General features: G+C 41.1%; 1 long non-coding RNA gene across 6 annotated transcripts; it reads right to left on the reverse strand.

The window, feature by feature from the left end:
• Positions 1-871: 871 nt before the first annotated feature.
• Positions 872-20,107, reverse strand: LOC145128908 (uncharacterized). Of its 6 annotated transcripts, none has more exons than XR_013717167.1 (7): positions 19,722-20,107; positions 19,573-19,647; positions 19,347-19,426; positions 19,121-19,233; positions 18,240-18,301; positions 17,773-17,885; positions 872-1,260 (listed from the first exon to the last, which is right to left on the reverse strand). It is a non-coding gene; the product is annotated as an uncharacterized LOC145128908 (long non-coding RNA). The 6 variants fall into 6 exon arrangements; XR_013717168.1 differs by adding an exon at positions 18,653-18,790 and having other exon boundaries at positions 17,773-17,872; positions 19,347-19,647; XR_013717165.1 differs by adding an exon at positions 18,653-18,790 and having other exon boundaries at positions 19,347-19,647.
• Positions 20,108-20,588: the final 481 nt, after the last annotated feature.

Consider the following 20,588-nt stretch of genomic DNA (forward strand, 5'->3'; position numbering starts at 1 on the left):
GTTGACTTTGGTGAAATCCTATGACTATTTGTTGTATGTTGAAGATTCCATGAACTTGTGTTTGAATCTTTATGAAAATGTTTTGTGTTTTAACATCTTATCACTACTTGTATGTTTTTATTCATGAGTTTAAATGTGTTTGTGGTGATTAGTTGGCTAATTTCTTGATTAAGTAAAAGATCTTCAAATTAGCAAGCAACAAGTGATTTTTGTGTTAGTTTTGCTTCACACAATCATAAAAACACTTCCTCCAACATGGTAGTGAAAGCATTTGACTCCTCTTGGATTTGGTGACTTTTTGGTTCTTAATGCTAGTTGACTTTCACTAATTACATGCTTAATGGAAATTGTGACTTTGACTAAGGAAATTGTTATGAGCTTCTCTAACCATTTTAACAACTAAGAAAAGTCTAGGTAATCTCAAGATTCTTGGGTTACTATAGCCAAATTAAGGATTTAAAACAAGAATTGCACCATTGGATTTTAATGATATGTTCATCAAAAGTCAAAGTGAGGAACCCTTAAGTCAACCATCATTCCCTTATTGATTTTACATCAAACTCTTATTTTTGTTGAAATTGTCTATTTAAATCTTAGTTTAATTCTAGTTTATTTCAATTATTTCAAAAGACCAAACCCCCATTTTTAATTTATTGTCATTTTACAAGTATTTTTACAAAGAGATTTTTCATAGAGTTATAAAATTGACCCAATCTCCGTGGATTCGATCCCTTTACCACTATACACTATTTTAGTGTGTAATATTTAGGGTATTTATTTTGTTGGCCTCGACAACCAACATAGATCCTTAGCCCTAATCAAGCATGCAGTTCACATAATCATATCATATCATAACAAACTTGTATGGGTAATTTGGGAGAACTTACTTGAGCTCGGTTGATTGCATGCACCACACCCTTTTCTCTTTTTCTCTTTTTAAAATCCTTTTTTATAAAAAAAAATTCAAAATTTTTATACCAAGTCATTAGTTTGAGTTCAGACACAGCCGAGAGTGTGCCCGAATCCCTCAAACCAAGGCTCTGATACCAACTTGAAACAATCCAAAAATCGAGACCAAAAATTTCATTTTAAATTAGTAAGTAAACCATATTTATCAAAATCATTTCATCAAATATAAGTTATAATATCTCAAACATCATATCAAATCGTATATCAAAATATCAGAGTAACATCCCAGGCTAATCATAGTGGTGTGTGCAATGCAGTCATCCCGAGCTCTTCCTTTTCTACCAGAAGTACCTGAAACCAAAACTGAAAACCGTAAGCACGAAGCTTAGTGAGCTCCCCAAACTACCACATACTATACACAAAACATGCAACTAGGAGATATGGGCCCCGCCCACTCTCGAGGAGATACGGGCCCCGCCCACACTCCGCTAACTAGGAGATACGGGCCTCGCCCACACTCCGCTAACTATGAGATATGGGCCTCGCCCACACTCAACTATCCATGAGATACGGGCCTCGCCCACACTCAGCTACTATGAGATACGGGCCTCGCCCACACTCGGCTAATAAGAAACACATACAAGTATCACACATACAACAAGTATAACTAAAAAATACCAATCCATATCATATCAACTATCTATGAGATACGGGCCTCGCCCACACTCAACTATCTATGAGATACGGGCCTCGCCCACACTCGGCTACTAATCAGTTCACATAACATACACGGGCCGGCATTGGTGCCTTAGACCTGCTCAATTTAGGAGGAAACTCACCTCGCAAAGCTGAATGTAGAATCTCACGGTAAGGAATCTCTACCGGCTGATCCGACGACTCCCGGAGCTATCATTACCAAAATAACACTTAGTCAAAACCAATAATCCTTCTTAGGGTAAAATGACAATTTTACCCCTGATCTAATTTGGTCCATGCTGTTAAAACCTGAAAGTGAACCTTTAGCAATCCTAACTCCTTATTCCGAAGTGTGTGAATTCCGAAATGAAGAGTGGTCTGGAACCTGTCCGGACCAAGTAAGAAGGAAAGAAGAATGAAGGCATTCCGGAGCTGATCCTCATGTCCGGAATGCATGCTGATCCGGAACTAACCTTCATGTCCGGAATGATGCTTATCCAGAATGAATTTATTTTGTCTTTTGTGCCTGTATTACTTTTGTCTTGTATTTGATGTAACGTTTCATAGGACTTAGTCTAAAGTTGTATTTGGACAATCTGAATGTCAGACTTATGTCTTTTGTCAGGTCCTATGTAAACACTTGAGTTAATTCGCTGTAACATTCACTCCTATTTATAGGAGCATTCAATACAAGTCAACTACGGATCTTTCGCTCACTTTTTAGCATTTACTCTAAGCATATTCAAAACATTCTTCTTGTTCTTCATTTATTAGCTTTACCTTGATCATTTACTCTTATTCTTCATTCATGGCTTGATCATTTGTTGAACACATTATCTAAGACTTGACTGGTCTTTCCATCCTTGACTTAAACATCTTTTAGTAACCAGACATTTATCTTAAGCATTCACTCAAGTTTTGAGTTTTCAAACCTTGTCCCTGCGCATCGATCTTGTTCTCACAATTGGTATCAGAGCTTGAGTGGTTGTCCTTTGAATCCATAAAGATCAGATTATATTTGGTTTGAAATTACCTTGGTGTTTCAACCATTTCTGTGTCAAGGATAAAAGTTCTTCTATATACCACTTTAGCTTGAAGATATCTTAACTTCAATGGCTGCTTCTAATTCTCAGCAAATGATTTCAATGCAAATCGCAAATAGTATGGGTGGCCCTACACGTGCCCCATTACTAGTTGTGGAAGAATATGATCACTGGAAAATTAGAATGGAAAGATTTCTAATTGCCAAAGAAAAAGATGAAGAAATATGGATATCCGTCACTGAAGGTCCACATGTTCCTGTAAGAACAATTGTAAGAGATGCAGCTGCTCAGCTCATGAGAGAAGATGAAACTCGTCCTGCTCCTCTGACTGCAGATGATATTGAAAAGCTTCATGTTGATCAAGTTGCTTTCTCTGAAATGGTGTTTGGTGTTCCTCCCTCACTCTTCGAGCACATTAAGCTGTGCAAATCTGCCAAAGAGATATGGGACACTCTTCAGGACCTAATTGAAGGTTCCGAAAACATGAAGGACAAGCGCCTCACCTCAGTTGTCAACGACTTCGACACCTTCACTACCACTCCAGGTGAATCTGTGGCCTCAGCTTCCAGTCGTTACCGAATCATTGTCAACAACATGACTGCTCATGGGATTGTTCGAACCCTTTTGGAGTACAATCTCAAGTTTATCAACAGTCTCGGCAAAGGATGGGGAAATGTGAAATCTTGTCTCCAAAGCAATGGTTCCTTGAAAAAGTTGAAGCTCTATCAACTTTTTGATGAACTTCAAGGACATGAATCAAATGTTGCTCAGAACATAAGGGAACTCTCCGTAGGTCCTCTTGCCCTTGTCAGTTCCTTTGAACCAACCATTCCGAACTCATCTACCTCGGATCCCTTCACACCCATTTTTCCATTGGTTCAAACATTCGCACCTACCTTACCCATACAAACCTATCCGGTTGATGAATTTGAAGCCATGAACTCTGAACTCCGTTTTCAACAGGAGTTCGCCCTACTCTCAATGAAGTACAAACGTCCATTAAACTCCTCTTACAAACCATACCAAAACCGATTCAATGCTCCCCACCATAACAATCCTCAACCTCACTCTGCTCCGGAACCTAAACCAACTTCCGAAAATCCTCCAGCATATAAACCAAACATCACTAAACCAAACACTACTCCGGAACCCTCTCAGAATTCCAAATCGGACAAACCAAAGATTGTGTGTCATAAGTGTGGACATGCAAATCATTTTGCCAAAGATTGCCTGGTTGATGCTCCAAAAAAACCAAAAGTCAAGGATTCAGCCTACTATGTCCGAAGAGCACAAGAAATAGCTGAAAGTGAGAAAGCATTTGTTACAACGGTTTCAAGAGATGTTGAAGGATATTGGTCATCCGGAGATGATGATGACTTGGTAACTGGAAGAAGCATGTGTTTGATGGCAAGACAAACGGTTGAATGTGATGAAGGATACTGGTCTTCTGGGTCCGAAGATGATGATGATGTTACTCAACCTCACCATTGCTACATGGCAACCAACGATCCACCTTGCCGAAGCATTGTTCAGCAGGTAAAATCTATGATCTCTGATAATAATTTTGATTTATCTCTTTGTGAACCTTTTCTGACCCAAATCCAAACAGATATGAACACCATTTATAAAGCCTATAAGTCTGCCATAGAAGCCAGTGAGAAGAAGGATTGTGAACTAAATCGTCTTAGGTTACGTTTTGAGGATAAAAAATTGAAAATAGAGTCTTTAGAGCATGAGCTTGTAATGTCAAACGATGAATATATCATTTTGAAAGATAAATGTGAAATCACTTATTCTGAACGAAATGTTTTAATTGCTGATAACAAACGTCTCAATGCAAAAATAGATGCTTTGCATAATTCTGTTGATATGCTTGAAGCGGACATTCGGATGACTCACAATTTTCCTCATCCATGGTCTAAAGCACCTGGTCTCGGAAGCGAGTTTCCGAAACTAGTTGTCAGTCCCTTGAAGGAATTGCAAAATTTGACATTCATGGGAGAGGTTCCGAGTATCAAACATTCGGACACCCCTGTTTCTCCCTTTTCACCACTTCCTGAGACTACAGACCATTTTGAGTCCCTAATTCCTGAGTTCAAACCAATAGTTGTCACATGTCCTGATTCCACGCCTCTTCCGCCTCTGACAAACCTGGACCTTAATCGGACCACAGATTTTCATCACAGTCTTACAAATTGTGTAGACTATGTTCCAAAAAGTAATCACGTGAACAATTGTGTGATTGAAGAAATTGATCCGGTGACAACTGAAACCACTGCTTCTTAGGTTGTATGGGCATCCTTAGATGATAAAGTTGAAGTCTCAAGCTGTGTGTCCTCTGATTCTTGTGAATCGGATTCCTTAGTCATCTCAAAAACTAGATTGGTTCCCATTACTCCTGAGTTTAAGAATACATCCGTAGGACAAACCTCAAAATCCTCATCTCATCCTAAGAGAAAACCAATGCTGAATAGGAAGGATATTGTAGATCCCAAAGTAGAAGCTCGAAATGCTCATAAAAAGGAAGTTAAGACTAGACAAAATTCCAGGTTCCTTGCTAACTCCAAACCAAGTTCATCCCGGAATTCTCATGTATCCACTCATAGTCAAAACTCTTTTGTTCCCACTAAGATTCTCAAAAGACCTTCCGAACCTCTTGGTCATGTAGAACCTAAGAAAGTCATCAGCTCAACTCAGTCTCAAGCTCATGTAGCTGCCAAATCCGTCCGAAATACTCCAATAGAATCTCGGAATGCTTCATCTGTCCTTATTGCAAAATCTGATGGCACAATTTTTAAACCAGATCTTTCAAAAACCAATGTGTCATCAAGAAAATCCACAAATGAAAAGAAAACATCTTTAAAATCTTCCAAGAAAAATTATGTGTGGAAAGTCAAAACTCCCATTGCTGGAACAGCAATTCCGGAGGAAACAAATGATACCAACCCTCCGGACGTCAAAGATCCGAAGAAGACAGTTCGGAACCTTCAAGTCATTGAATATGACTGCTGGATAGATGAAAAGACAATAGCATTATGTCTGTTTCCAAAGAATTCCAAGAATATCACCCAGAAACACAAAGTTGTTCCTAAGTCACAATCAAAGTCCAAAGCCCATGCCTACGTCCCAAAGTCTAATTCGGAGCCTTAAAACTCCATCACTCACTGATTTTGCAGGCACTTTGTGCTTCGGAGCAAGAAACAATATGGTATATTGATAGTGCTTGCTCCATGCACATGACGGGGCAGAAAGATTTTCTGCGAGATTTAAGGCTTTCTCCAAATGCTGGTTACGTGACGTATGGCAACAACTCCAACTCTCAAATTCGTGGTTATGGAACTCTCACCAACGGAAACTTCTCTATTTCACATGTGGCTTATGTGGCTGATCTAAAACATAATTTGATAAGTGTTGCTCAGCTCACTGATTCAAATCGACGTGTGGAATTTTGCAAAAAGTACAGCTATGTAATGACCGAAGACCGGAAAGAGTGTTTAATCAAGTCGCTTCGCAACAAGAACATGTACCCGCTCGACATCAACATGATTATTGGCAAACCACAACTCTACCTTCTCTCCAAAGCTGTTCCTGACGTCAGTTGGTTATGGCACCGAAGGCTCGCTCATCTAAACTTTCGGTATATGAATGATCTTGTATCCGGCGAAATGGTAAGAGGTTTACCTCTTCTCAAATTCGAAATGATCATTTGTGTGCTGCTTGTGAGTGTGGTAAGCAATCGAAGAAGGGTCATCCTGTTATCATCGAAAAGTCCATTTCAGAACCATTGGAGCTTCTACACATTGATCTCTGTGGACCATCCACTATAGAAAGTCTTCATCATAAGAAATACATTCTTGTGATTGTAAATGATTTTACAAGGTTCACTTGGGTCTTCTTCCTAAGGCTGAAATCCGAAACAGCCTTAGAGCTCATAAATTTCATCAAAGGAATAGAAGTTCTTACAAAACTCCCAGTTAGGAGAATCCAAAGTGATAATGGATCGGAATTCACTAATTCCACCATTGAGAACTTTCTCACAGATAAAGGAATCGACCACAACTTCTCAGCTCCTTATACTCCACAACAGAACGGTGTAGTCGAAAGACGCAATAGAACTCTCATTGAAGCTGCTCGATCCATGCTGAATTTCGCAAATCTACCACTCTACCTTTGGGCTGAAGTCGTATCTACTGCTTGCTTCACTCAAAATCGGAGTATCATCAATCGACGTCTCAACATGACACCGTACGAAGAAATGAATGGTCGGAAGCCAACTATCTCGTTTTTACATGTCTTCGGATGCAGATGCTTCATCAAGAACAACCGTGATCAGCTTACCAAGTTCCAACGTAAAGCTGATGAAGCCATTTTCCTTGGGTACTCTTCAAAATCGAAAGCTTATAGAGTTCTTAACCGGAGAACTCGTGTTCTGGAAGAAAGCTTCGACATTACCTTCGATGACAACTTCGTTCGGAATTCTGGCCCTACTCACATTACAACTCACATTATGGAGTCCGATGCTCCTCCGCCAGGATGTCCGAACCCTCAGACAGTTCTTGAAGTTGACTTTGAAACTCTCTTTGGTCCTTCCGAAACCGCTCTTGATTTGGAATCTCGATCAAGACCTCCTCTCATTCCAATCCCCTCTTCGGAAGTTCCAGTCTCTCGTAATGTCTCCGGTCCGATCCCAAGCCTCTCTCCATTTGATTTTAATCTGTTTCAACCTTCTCAGGTTGAGGGGGGGAATAATGACAATCCCTCTCTTGAATCAAATGTGGATGGCTTCTAAGATGCAGCTGCTGAGTTCGATGACTCCAATCCGCTCAACAATGATGAAAATGAACACTTCTTTGAGTTCCTTTCTGATGATGATGTCAACCTCTCTGGTTCAGAAGTTCAGGGGGAGCATCATCCCAACATTCAAACCATTCAGGGGGAGCAAATCAATTCCACTGTTGATATCGGTTCGATGGCTGCACAAGAACTCCCATGATTACATGTTTGGACGAAGGATCATCCTCCGAACCAAGTAATCGGTAACCCCAATGCTGGTGTACAGACTAGGTCTGCTACAAATATTCAAAACGAATGTCATTTCTCAGCATTCATATCCATGTTTGAACCCAAATCCATCAAGGAAGCATTGGAGCATGCTGACTGGATTACAGCCATGCAAGACGAACTGGCAGAATTTGACCAAAATGAAGTTTAGACTCTCGTGCCTCCTCCCCAGAATCATCCCATTGTCGGTACAAGATGGGTATTCCGAAACAAGCTTGATGATGCAGGAGTTATCATCCGAAATAAGGCAAGACTGGTGGCTAAAGGTTTTACTCAAATAGAAGGGCTCGACTACGACGAAACTTTTGCTCCTGTTGCACGTCTTGAAGCCATCAGAATCTTTCTTTCTTATGCAGCTCATAAAGTCTTCAAAGTTTACCAAATGGATGTTAAGAGTGCATTTCTTAACGGTGAACTTGACACTGAAGTGTACCTTCAACAGCCCCCCGGATTCATTAATCTTTCCTTTCTGAATTACTACTATAAACTCCGGAAGGCTGTCTACGGACTCAAGCAAGCTCCTCGGGCATGGTACGAGACCCTCACTGATTTTCTCAAACGCTCCGGTTTTCAAAGAGGAATTCTAGACCCCACTCAATTCCGAAGATCAAATGGAAAGCATCTCATGTTGGTACAAATTTATGTGGATGGCATCATTTTTGGATCTACAGATTCATCTATGGTTGCTGACTTTGCTAAACTGATGATCAATCGATTCCAAACGAGTATGAATTGGGAGTTAAGCTTCTTTCTTGGCCTCCAAGTCAAACAGACCAACCGAGGAATATTCATTCACCAAGAGAAGTACATCTCGGAACTCCTCAATAAATACTCTATGGACACCTGTGCCACTGCCAAGGTACCAATGGGCTTCGGACACAAGATTTTAGCCGACCCTTCCGGTGTTCCTGTTGATGAAAAGAAATACCGCGCAATGATTGGATCTCTACTCTATCTCACAGCAAGTCGTCCGGATATCATGTTCTCAACATGTTTATGTGCCAGATTTCAAGTCAACCCAAAGATGTCTCATCTTTTGGCTGTGAAACAAATCTTTCGATATCTTAAAGGCACAAAGAGTCTCGGACTCTGGTACCCAGCAAATGAGAGCTTCCTTCTTCAAGCCTACTCAGATTCAAACTATGGTGGTCTTCAACTCGATAGAAAAAGCACTTCAGGTGGTTGTCAATTCTTAGGTGGTCGGTTGGTCAGTTGGTCATCCAAGAAACAGAACTGCATTGCACTCTCTACAGCCGAAGCTGAATACATTGCTGCTGCCAGCTATACATCTCAAGTCCTGTGGATGAAATCTCAACTCTTGGATTATGGTTACCGTTTTCAACGCATTCCTATTTATTGTGATTCTCAAAGTGCCATTGCGATTTCCCACAATCCAATTCAGCACTCTATGACCAAGCACATTGACATACGGTACCATTTCATAAAAGATCACGTTTTAAATGGTAACATTGAACTCATTTTTGTTCCATCTAACGATGAGATTGCTGATGTCTTTACCAAGGCATTAGACGAAACCAAATTTAACGGTTTTTTGAATAAGATGGGTATGATGATACCAGATCCTCAGTTCTTTCAAGAGACTTGTTCTCTTTGATAGACGTATTTTGAAAGAAAATTAGTTTCGATCCGTTTTTTTTTTTGGAACTACTTTCTCTCTGAATACATAGGATCATTTTACTTGTCTTTATCTCTGACCTTCACTTGAGTTTGTTAAACTGTACAGTTCACCTTGTTTCTTTGCTATTTATAACCCACCTTGTCATGATGATCGGAATATACTTCATAATCGAATTCCGGAATTCCACCCCGGAAAAGGTGTCACATTATGCGCTCCGGACTTCCAACACTTACTCCGAAATTTTTCAACTGTGCTCCGGAACCTTCAAAATGTGCTCCGGAATTTCAAAACTGATCCAGATTTTTCAAAAGTGCTCCGGAATTTCAAAATTGATCTGGAATTTCAAAATTGCTCCGGAATTTTCAAATGTGCTCCGGAATTTCAAAATTGCTCCGGAATTTTCAAATGTGCTCCGGAATTTTCAAAGTTGCTCCGGAATTTTCAAATGTGCTCCAGAATTTTCAAAGTTGCTCCGAAATTTCAAATGTGCTCCGGAATTTTCAAAAGTGCTCCGGAATGTCAAAATTTGCTCCGGACCCCTTTTCAAACAAGTATGCTCCGGAACACGACTCTTACCCTCCGGATCATACACTGTCCGGAACAGCTCATCCGGAATACCAAAAGGTAATAAGGTGAAACGGTTTTCTCAACGGTTACTTTTCAAGAAGATCCTTATCTGATCCTCCTCGATTTGCATGACACGATTGCACGCCCCACAAAATAGACATCGAATTGACGGTTGAATTCTCCATTTTTAGCCCCAAATTACCTTGCCTTTCACCTCACTTGTCAAATCACGCTCCTAAACATTAAATGCGACCATTTGTTCTCGGATCCTAATCATCGTTTTTTCTAACCCGACCCATTTACCTTACCTATAAATACCCTTTCAAAACCCCTTTTACCTCTTTACGCTCTCAAAACCCTCAAATCTCCCAAATTCTCTCATTGTTCTTCGTGTTCTTCAAGAACTCATAACCTGCAACAATGGCGTCCTCTCCAGAACACACTCAAACTACCCCTACTCCAAAGAAGTCCATCGCCAGAAAGAAGTCATCCAAGGGCTCTAAAAGGCTCCTCCTCCTCTGCCGATCCAGAACCGTTCTTGAGAGACACTACACAACTCTTTTCTCTCAACCCACTAGATTATGATGAATCGATAAGAGTGATGATCAAGTTCATTGCAAACCACCCCATCTCCATTCCTCTCACTAAAATCCCTGAACCGCCCCTTCCCATTCATCACCTTCATCTCGCCTTCACCAGCATTCAACTCGATGATGGTGCTCTAATGATCCCAATCATCGGTGACAGAACCGTTCCAATCTACAAATCGACCTTTCTCAAGGCGATTGGTGTTAAAGCTAACCCAAGGGGTTTCAAAGTTGTTGAACCAACGTCTGAAGAGTTTCAGACGTTCCTGAACTACATTGGATACTCACAAGCCTACAAAGCCAAAGATTTCAAGAAGACTGTTGTGTCCGGACTATGGACTGTATTGATGCACTTCATCCTTAGAGGACTGTCCGGAAAGCATGGAGGAGCGGACACCTTAAGCAAGGACTGGCTCAATGTCGTATTCAGCATCTACTCCGGTCCTTTCCCCTATTCCTATACATACCTTGGCAGTGCGGTCTCCCCCGGATTTCTAAGATGAAAAGTGTTATGGCTAATTTATTATGGGATTCCAATGGTGAGCACAGGCACCACTAGATTGCTTGGGACAGCATTTGTAAATCCATGAAGGAGGGTGGGTTGGTAATTAGACAGGAAATTGTATGCCAAACTTGCGGTGGCTTATGTTGTTGGTCAGTTTCTCTGGGGCAAGGACGCGAGAATGTTGTTGATCTTCTGGAAGTTTTATGGCGACTTCTGCAAGTTTTCTACCAAGAGGAAGCCGAATGAAATTTCAAGCCCTAGGTTCTGGGCTCTGACGATCGAACAAGTCTTCAAGGAGCTTTCCGAACCACTTCTGGTTAACACCATCCCTCCGGAGGTATGTGTCTCGTTTAAACTTGTAAAATCTTATAGGATTCCTGACCAATCCTCTTTTGGTCCGGTCAGATGACTTCCGGACCACATGTTGGCCCTAATTCCTTCCGAGTCCCCTTATTTAAAACATCACTTAGAGACTTCGGTTGTGTTCGACCCAACACAACCTGCCCCTGTCTCTGTTGAGCCCATCTCAGAAGAGGCCAATCCAACTACGTCCGGACCCAAAATTAAGAAACCAGCCAAACGAAAGGCGTCTCCCACCAAGCCTAAGACCAAAAAGAAAGCCAAAGTCAATGCTCCCTCTCAATAGGAGGGCACCCATGACATTCCGGCTGATTCTAGCCATCCGCACACCCCACATACCCACTCATTCGAGGCACCCCTCGATGTTTCAAAAGCACAAGCACACACTCACGGGGAGTCACCACATAATCCACCCTCGTACTCACAAAATGGTGATGCCGGTGTTGAACATAGTTCCTTGCAGCCCCGTGGAACACACCCACGAGTCACCTTTGATGATCCCATTATCTCTTCTACACGCACACACTCCGGAACCATTGTTCCGGACCCCAAGCTGTCCGGAGTTGGAGTAGTCCCCCCTCCTCCGGAAGCCTCAACTGGTCTGATACCCGGAAGGCATACAGGACGACCAGGTGTTAACGATCCCTAATGGGAAGATTTTGTCAACAGGGCTGCATCTAAACGTCTGGACCTCACCAGAGCTCAAGTGGAGTCCACTCTAATCTCCATGAGGAACAGAGCCATCCAAAGCAACTTGCCCTATGTTCCTCCCACTGATGCCGATGCTATAAATGAGCTCACTTCGGAACTGCCTCCCCTCACAATTCATCAAAGCATCTTCCATACCGATTCGGAAGAAGATATCACTGAAGAAATCATGCTGGAAGAAGAGGCAAAAACCATTCCGGATGCACATCTCATGACTTCAGTTCACTACCAATCCAAGGCATCCATATCCAAGTCTGCTTATGACTTCGGATCCTCCTCCTCTACCACTCTGTATGGCGGTTCCAACTCCAAACTTCAAGAAGATGATGATGCAACCAAACCGGGTCGCTCTTCAAATCCGAACGTACACCAACCTCCTCCGCAACACTCTGATTCTGATTTAGAATCCTCAGCCGGTGACTACGTTGACCCCTTCGCTCTTCTCGAGATCCGAACCAATGTCTCTGACACCATGCAGAAAGTGTCATCTGTGGAGACATCTGTAACAGAGCTGAACTCTAAATTGGATCAAAAAGTCTCCGGACTTGATTCCAAACTTGATGCCATTCTCCAGTCACTATCCCAGCAGTCCAGACCATCAGTTGCTGAAAGAGAAGCCCACCTTGATCAGCTGATCTCCATCCGGCTCAAGCACACAATTGAGGAAGTTGACTCCAAGTACGACATTTTGGTGGATAATTATCTCAACACCATCACTTCCATGCTCAAGGTCCATGATGATCTGGTGTCTGCTACCAACGACCTAATCAAGCAGACCCACGTTCGTCATGAGAAACAAATTCAACGGCTGGAGAAAGAGATCCGAAAGAAGGACGAGATGAACATGATTATTCAACAAGTCCTCATTAAACTTCTTCGTTCAACTTGGAATATTGTTGATGTTCCGAACCAGAAGTTTGATGAGATGATTGCCATCCTCAGCAACATGTTCAAGCACCTCTCTGATCAAGCCCCCACGGCCGAAGCCTACGACACTCTCACTCTTCAACTCTCCACCGGCCTTCAAAAAGTCTTCTCCAAATTCGATGATCTCAAGGAGACTTTAATGCTTGCACCGGTTCCATAATTCTCCGATGCAAGAGGGGGAGAAGTCCCAAGTAGACAATGGAAACCCGCCTCGGAATTTGTACTCCGGGATGAAGATCTGGATTCTGAAGAAGAAGACGTTCAAATCGTCTCCGGAATTCTAGGGATCACAGAAGGAGAAGAAAGTGAAGATGAAAATGTATATGTTCCGGATGAAGCTCCCAAAGGAGTTCTTGGTCTTCAAGCTCCAAAGTTGACCATACTGAAGGAAATGACTGAAGAACAAAAGAGGATTTGGTCCGCAGTCTCTTGGCCATCCTCTCTTCCGGACGCTTTTCAAATGGCTGTTAAAATGGCAAAGGCAAAATCATTATTGACCGCTCAAGCCTTCCAAGCCACTTCTTCAGTTCAGCCTCCCATTCCGGAACCAAAAATAGCTCCAATCGACCAGGGCTCTCCCCTCCGGACCCCTGATGAAATTCCGGAAGAACCACTTCCAACTCCCACTCTGGAATTCCCGATTGATGAAAACATGAAGCTGGTCATTGATGCGCTTCAAAGAGACAAAGGGAAGAAACCAATGACTTCCGAACAACAATCCTTCCACTCCGGACATCCTCTCAAGCAAAAACATGTATGGTCTCAGGAGGAAATTCATAAGGCATTAGAGGACAGCATCCAGATTCAAGCTTTAAAAGATAATCCCGATCCAATGCGTGGCATCTCTCCTCTTTGCCGTGAAGGCATTCTTCAAGCACAGGAAATCATTCCAACCCTTTACTACGACCTTCCCATCAATGACACCGACCAGCTGGATCTTCCTCTCTCTCCTTACAACAAATTCTACACCAAATTTGCCCCACTTCATCCATCAGACGATCCGGAAGTAATCATCCGGACAGAGCGAGAAAGGCTCAAAACTTTCTATGCTAAAAATGCTCAACCCTTCAAGGAAGTATGGTCAAGGAAGAGGATTACCAAAGTTCAAGGCTTCGGAAGAAAAATATTGGTGAAATTTGAGCTGAACTGTCCCTTATTCCGTTTCCACCTCATCCGGAACAAGCCAACTCCCCGGACCGTTACTGATGCGGATTTTCCTTCAGTGAATCCGAACGACATCCTCACCTTAGCGGCTTACTTCAGAGAAAATCAAAAGGATGACATCAGTATGGGTGCTTACCACGTAACTCTCAGCTTTCTAAAAGATTATGTTGCTGACTTCTGTCGATGTGACTACGAACTTGCACACCTCTACGGAACAGAACAATTCGTTGCCAAGATTAAATTCGTTCTTCCGGAAGCTGAAATTCTTGCAGATGGTCCGATTGAAGAACCGGTTCTAGGGTTTGTCTACACCACCAGAAGAACTAACAAGAAGGACTTCTTTCGAGTCCTTGACAAACACCTAGTTCCAACCAAAGCTCTGCAAAAGTTCATATCCCGTGCATCCAAGTCTGATGCTCCGGAAAAGGTCAAGGCAAAGTTTGTAAGTCAATTGGCGTGGTATATTGTGGTGCGAGAATGGTTATTCAGAGCCTACACCTTCATCAAGGAAGAAATGAACTAAGCCTGCTGGATTGCTAAGTTCACTTAGGGGGAGATTGTTGAAACCTGAAAGTGAACCTCTAGCAATCCTAACTCCTTATTCTGAAGTGTGTGAATTCTGAAATGAAGAGTGGTCCGGAACCTGTCCGGACCAACTAAGAAGGAGAGAAGAATGAAGGCATTCCGGAGCTGATCCTCATGTCCGGAATGCATGTTGATCCGGAACTAACCTTCATGTCCGGAATGATGCTTGTCCGGAATGAAGTTATTTTGTCTTTTGTGCCTTTATTACTTTTGTCTTGTATTTGATGTAACGTTTCATAGGACTTAGTCTAAAGTTGTATTTGGACAATCAGAATGTCAGACTTATGTCTTTTGTCCGGTCCTATGTAAACACTTGGGTTAATTCGCTGTAACATTCACTCCTATTTATAGGAGCATTCAACACAAGTCAACTACGAATCTTTCGCTCACTTTTTAGCATTTACTCTAAGCATATTCAAAACAGTCTTCTTGTTCTTCATTTATTAGCTTTACCTTGATCATTTACTCTTATTCTTCATTAATGGCTTGATCATTAGTTGAACACATTATCTAAGACTTTACTGGTCTTTCCATCCTTGACTTGAACATATTTTAGTAAGCAGACATTGATCTTAAGCATTCACTCAAGTTTTGAGTTTTCAAACCTTGTCCCTGCGCATCGATCTTGTTCTCACAATTGGTATCAGAGCTTGAGTGGTTGTCCTTTGAATCCATAAAGATCAGATTATAGTTGGTTTGAAATTACCTTGGTGTTTTAACCATTTTTGTGTCAAGGATAAAAGTTCTTCTATATACCACTTTAGCTTGAAGATACCTTAACTTCAATGGCTGCTTCTAATTATCAGCAAATGATTTCAATGCAAATCGCAAATAGTGTGGGTGGCCCTACACGTGCCCCATTACTAGTTGTGGAAGAATATGATCACTGGAAAATTAGAATGGAAAGATTTCTAATTGCCAAAGAAAAAGGTGAAGAAATATGGATATCCGTCACTGAAGGTCCACATGTTCCTGCTGCTCAGCTCATGAGAGAAGCTAATAAACTCGTCCCTTTTCTACCAGAAGTACCTGGCACGAAGCTTAGTGAGCTCCCCAAACTACCACATACTATACACAAAACATGTAACGAGGAGATACGGGCCCCGCCCACTCTCGAGGAGATACGGGCCCTGCCCACACTCCGCTAACTAGGAGATACGGGCCTCGCCCACACTCCGCTAACTATGAGATATGGGCCTCGCCCACACTCAACTATCCATGAGATACGGGCCTCTCCCACACTCAGCTACTATGAGATACGGGACTCGCCCACACTCGGCTAATAAGAAACACATACAAGTATCACACATACAACAAGTATAACTAAAAAATACCAATCCATACCATATCAACTATCTATGAGATACGGGCCTCGCCCACACTCAACTATCTATGAGATACGGGCCTCGCCCACACTCGGCTACTAATCAGTTCACATAACATACACGGGCCGGCATTGGTGCCTTAGACCTGCTCAATCTAGGAGGAAACTCACCTCGCAAAGCTGAATGTAGAATCTCACGGTAAGGAATCTCTACCGGCTGATCCGACGACTCCCGGAGCTATCATTACCAAAATAACACTTAGTCAAAACCAATAATCCTTCTTAGGGTAAAATGACAATTTTACCCCTGATCTAATTTGGTCCATGCTGTTAAAACCTGAAAGTGAACCTCTAGCAATCCTAACTCCTTATTCCGAAGTGTGTGAATTCCGAAATGAAGAGTGGTCTGGAACCTGTCCGGACCAAGTAAGAAGGAAAGAAGAATGAAGGCATTCCGGAGCTGATCCTCATATCCGGAATGCATGCTGATCCGGAACTAACCTTCATGTCCGGAATGATGCTTGTCCGGAATGAATTTATTTTGTATTTTGTGCCTGTATTACTTTTGTCTTGTATTTGATGTAACGTTTCATAGGACTTAGTCTAAAGTTGTATTTGGACAATCTGAATGTCAGACTTATGTCTTTTGTCACGTCCTATGTAAACACTTGGGTTAATTCGCTGTAACATTCACTCCTATTTATAGGAGCATTCAATACAAGTCAACTACGGATCTTTCGCTCACTTTTTAGCATTTACTCTAAGCATATTCAAAACATTCTTCTTGTTCTTCATTTATTAGCTTTACCTTGATCATTTACTCTTATTCTTCATTAATGGCTTGATCATTTGTTGAACACATTATCTAAGACTTGACTAGTCTTTCCAGCCTTGACTTGAACATCTTTTAGTAAGCAGACATTGATCTTAAGCATTCACTCAAGGTTTGAGTTTTCAAACCTTGTCCATGCGCATCGATCTTGTTCTCACACATGCCTAAGGCCCAACACCATAACATGAAAGGCCCAATACTAGGTAGACTTCCCAAGCCCACTAACGGCCCACCATTGGCCCAATGTTCTAAATTGGGCCCAATTCCTCAAATAGGCCTTCCCTTAAGCCCAAACATATTCTTAGCCCAAAATAATTGATTCCTGATGGCCCACTATGGCCCAAAATAACAAAGTCCATGGAATGGTCCAAACCGAGGCCCAAATGACGTAAAGCCCAATCCAGTGAGTACGTGGGGCGTACTCCTCTGTACGCTAGGCGTACACGCTACATGGCTTGTACGCTGCGCATACGGGCTTGTACGCCCATCGTACTATCCTGTTAAGCCATAATCTCAAAAAAAGCATAATCCCTTAAGACTTAAAGCTCCAAACACAGATCTGAGTCCAATAAAGTGTCTTAACCCATAAAGTCGATTGCTTGGTGGCTTGCAAACCCCCAAATGGACCCAAACTTGAAAAATGGCAATCTACTTCCATAGAAATGACTAATACGCATGCATGGCCACATTAAGACCTTCAAGATGGTAACTTTTCTGTATTTGGGACTCAAATAGCACCAAGGGTGGCAACCCTACGCCTAGAAACGGATTTGGAATCGCAAAGCTTCGTTCTTGGGACCCAAAAGGTCCAAAACTCCATTACAATAGATCTAGGCATTCATGAGGCAAGTTTTGAGCTTTTTACCTTAAATGAGTGCTAAAGGATGATGTTGTATCAGATCGTTAAGCTCAAGCTTCACAAATTCTTCTTCACCAACTTCCTTTTTCTCCTTCCAAGCTCCAAGCTACCAAAATGGACTTCACAAGATCAAGATCACAAAAAGATGAAGAGGGTTAGATTTCTAGGGTTTTCTGAGTTAAGGAGGTTGGTAAGGAGGTTGGGGTTTGGGACATAATGATGTATATATATTGCCTAAGCCCTAAAAATTAGGGTTTTGAGTAAGCTCGCGTACGCTGTGCGTACTCCTTGGTACGCTGCGCGCACGTGTATCCCTCCCCCGAATCCAATGCTCCCACTACGCCACGCGTACGCCAAGCTTACGCCCAGCGTACGTCTTCAGTAAGCCCAACACAATAATGTCCCAAACTCAATAATCAAACATTAGTCTCATAGTCCAACAATTAAATTACAAATTAAATAATTAGCTTTACCTCAATGATACGGATGTTACAATATGAGCACATCAACACTCTATAAACTTGGATTCAGGTACCTAAGAGCATAAATCACTACTTGTTTGTTTGATGATAAAAGTTGTAAACAAAAATATATATATAAAACTACAAAACTCGATATATGCTTCCTACATGGTATTGATATATTTTCATTTTAAACTTTGCTATTTTGACAGATTTTTGTATCAGGTTTGATATTTTGATAGATTTTTAGAGTAGGTTTTTTATTTTGACAGTATCTCAAAACAGGAAGTCCTTTCAAAATAGCATTCTATTTTGATAATCTGTCAAAAACATAACATTTTGATATTTTTTAAAAGTTTTCAAATTTCCAACCCCAAAAACATATACAGTGTGGTGGGTTCATATTTGATCCTTTTCATAATTACCTAAAGATCTCGTTTAATCTTAGCCAATATGATTTAAAGCGGACCGCGCCAGAATGTACATTTCTGAAATCCACATACTCCACCATGATTTGGATTTCTTGAGTGATGAATTGGGTTGCATATGTGAAGGTAGTGTGCCTTTGAGAACAAAAATATGCTATTAGATGTCAAGGTTACCAAAGTATATTTACGATGATAAGTGATAATGTTTCTTAAAAAAATACAAAATCCCATGTTTATAAAAATAAGAAAAATTAGATAAATGTATTGACATGGATTTTCCTAAAGTTAGTATTTGATTATATTTATACATCTGATTATTGATTTGGAAAGACTAATAATTAATGTATACTCAGACATAAAAAGAAAAAAGATGGTGAAGATGAATATTAGCGATCTCAAGATTGAAACAGAAAATTAAACAATCCAGTTAGAAAATATATAAAAAGGGAACAATAAAATTGGTACCTTTACCATCAGTATCCCATCGATGTCCATTAGAGTCGACACTTCCCAATATAAAGCGGTCAGGGCTTGTAGTTGTGGAATAACATAATATGAAAGATAATGGAAGTTTCTGGCTGCAATACACACACATGGTGAAAATATATGATATATGTAACTAATTAGACTTTTGTTAAGCTATGAAAACTTTAAATATGTTTTAGTTGAAGATGAATAGCATACGACTTACCTTAGTAGTATCAGTCAAAAGTTTACTCTCTAGGATATGATGCATCAAAGAGATGACCTCTTGAGAATCAAGCTCTTGTCCTGAAAAAAAAAAAAAAAAAAAGTGGAAGACAAATTATAAAACCCAACAAATTTCCTATGATTAGAGAAACCCATGTGAGAAGAAAGACTAATTTGTGATTATTTCAACCCAAATCTTAAAACTTAGAGAAATTGGGGTGGGATACTTGGTGATTTGGGTGAAGATTTCAAGCGTGAGGATTTCAGGGGTCAATCTGATGTGAGGTGGATTCCAATGTCACCTGGAAAAAACTCTTAGAATATAGAGGAGTATTTTTGAATAAAATTAATAGAGAAGATGGGATACCTGGTGAACCTCTTTCATTGGAGACGATGGAGACTGGGAGAAAAATTGATGAGTCAAAATTAATGAGGTTGTTGAATTCAATTATAAGTTTGAATTCCCTTTCCTTCTCGATGACGTGATCGGACGGAAAAGCCCATTCGATTGAAGATTTGAAGGCACGTATCCTGAAGATGCAACAAAACATCGATATCGACAGTCCGATTGAAGATTTGAAGGCACGTATCCTGAAGATGCAACAAAACATCGACACCGAAAGTCGGGGCTTAGTCTAATCGGAGGTGAAGCGGTGGAGAGAAGAAGGAAATCAATTGAAAAAATAGGATGATGGTCGGTGGAGCGCCTCTTTGAAAAGGATCGAGAGATGGATGTAGGAAGTAAGCGGTGGGACGGTCAGGTGGGATATCTCGAAGGTAGGATAAAGAAGCTGTGACCATGGTTAGTTAGTAAGTAACCGATGAACAATACCTATGGTCAGGTACTGTTCATAAGGGAACATTTTTTAATCTTATTAAATTATATAATAATAATAATAATAATAATAATATATCTTTATGACCTTCAAAGATTATGAGGAACTATTTGGAGGTATTTCGGAACTTCTAATATAGAGATATTCTTTGTAGGGCCATTAGTGCCAAAATCTTAATCTTAATCTTAGCATTCCTTGTATCGAAATTATCATAGGTGTACCCCTTCTTCTAGTTTCATTCGACGCAACCGTAAGCAACCCACTGTTAAAATTTGCACCATACCCTAATCGTTATTGTTGTTTTCTTTTGGTGGTGCTCACAAGAGAGAGAGAGAGATCAAAAGAGAAAGAGAGAGGCAGCCGGAAGGAGGATCGCCAGAGTGGTTGGCCGGAGGAAGAATAAGTGG

This window comes from Lactuca virosa, chromosome 8 (assembly GCF_052849685.1).
Source record: "Lactuca virosa cultivar CGN04683 chromosome 8, Lactuca_virosa_CGN04683_v6, whole genome shotgun sequence".
Taxonomy (NCBI): domain Eukaryota; kingdom Viridiplantae; phylum Streptophyta; class Magnoliopsida; order Asterales; family Asteraceae; genus Lactuca; species Lactuca virosa.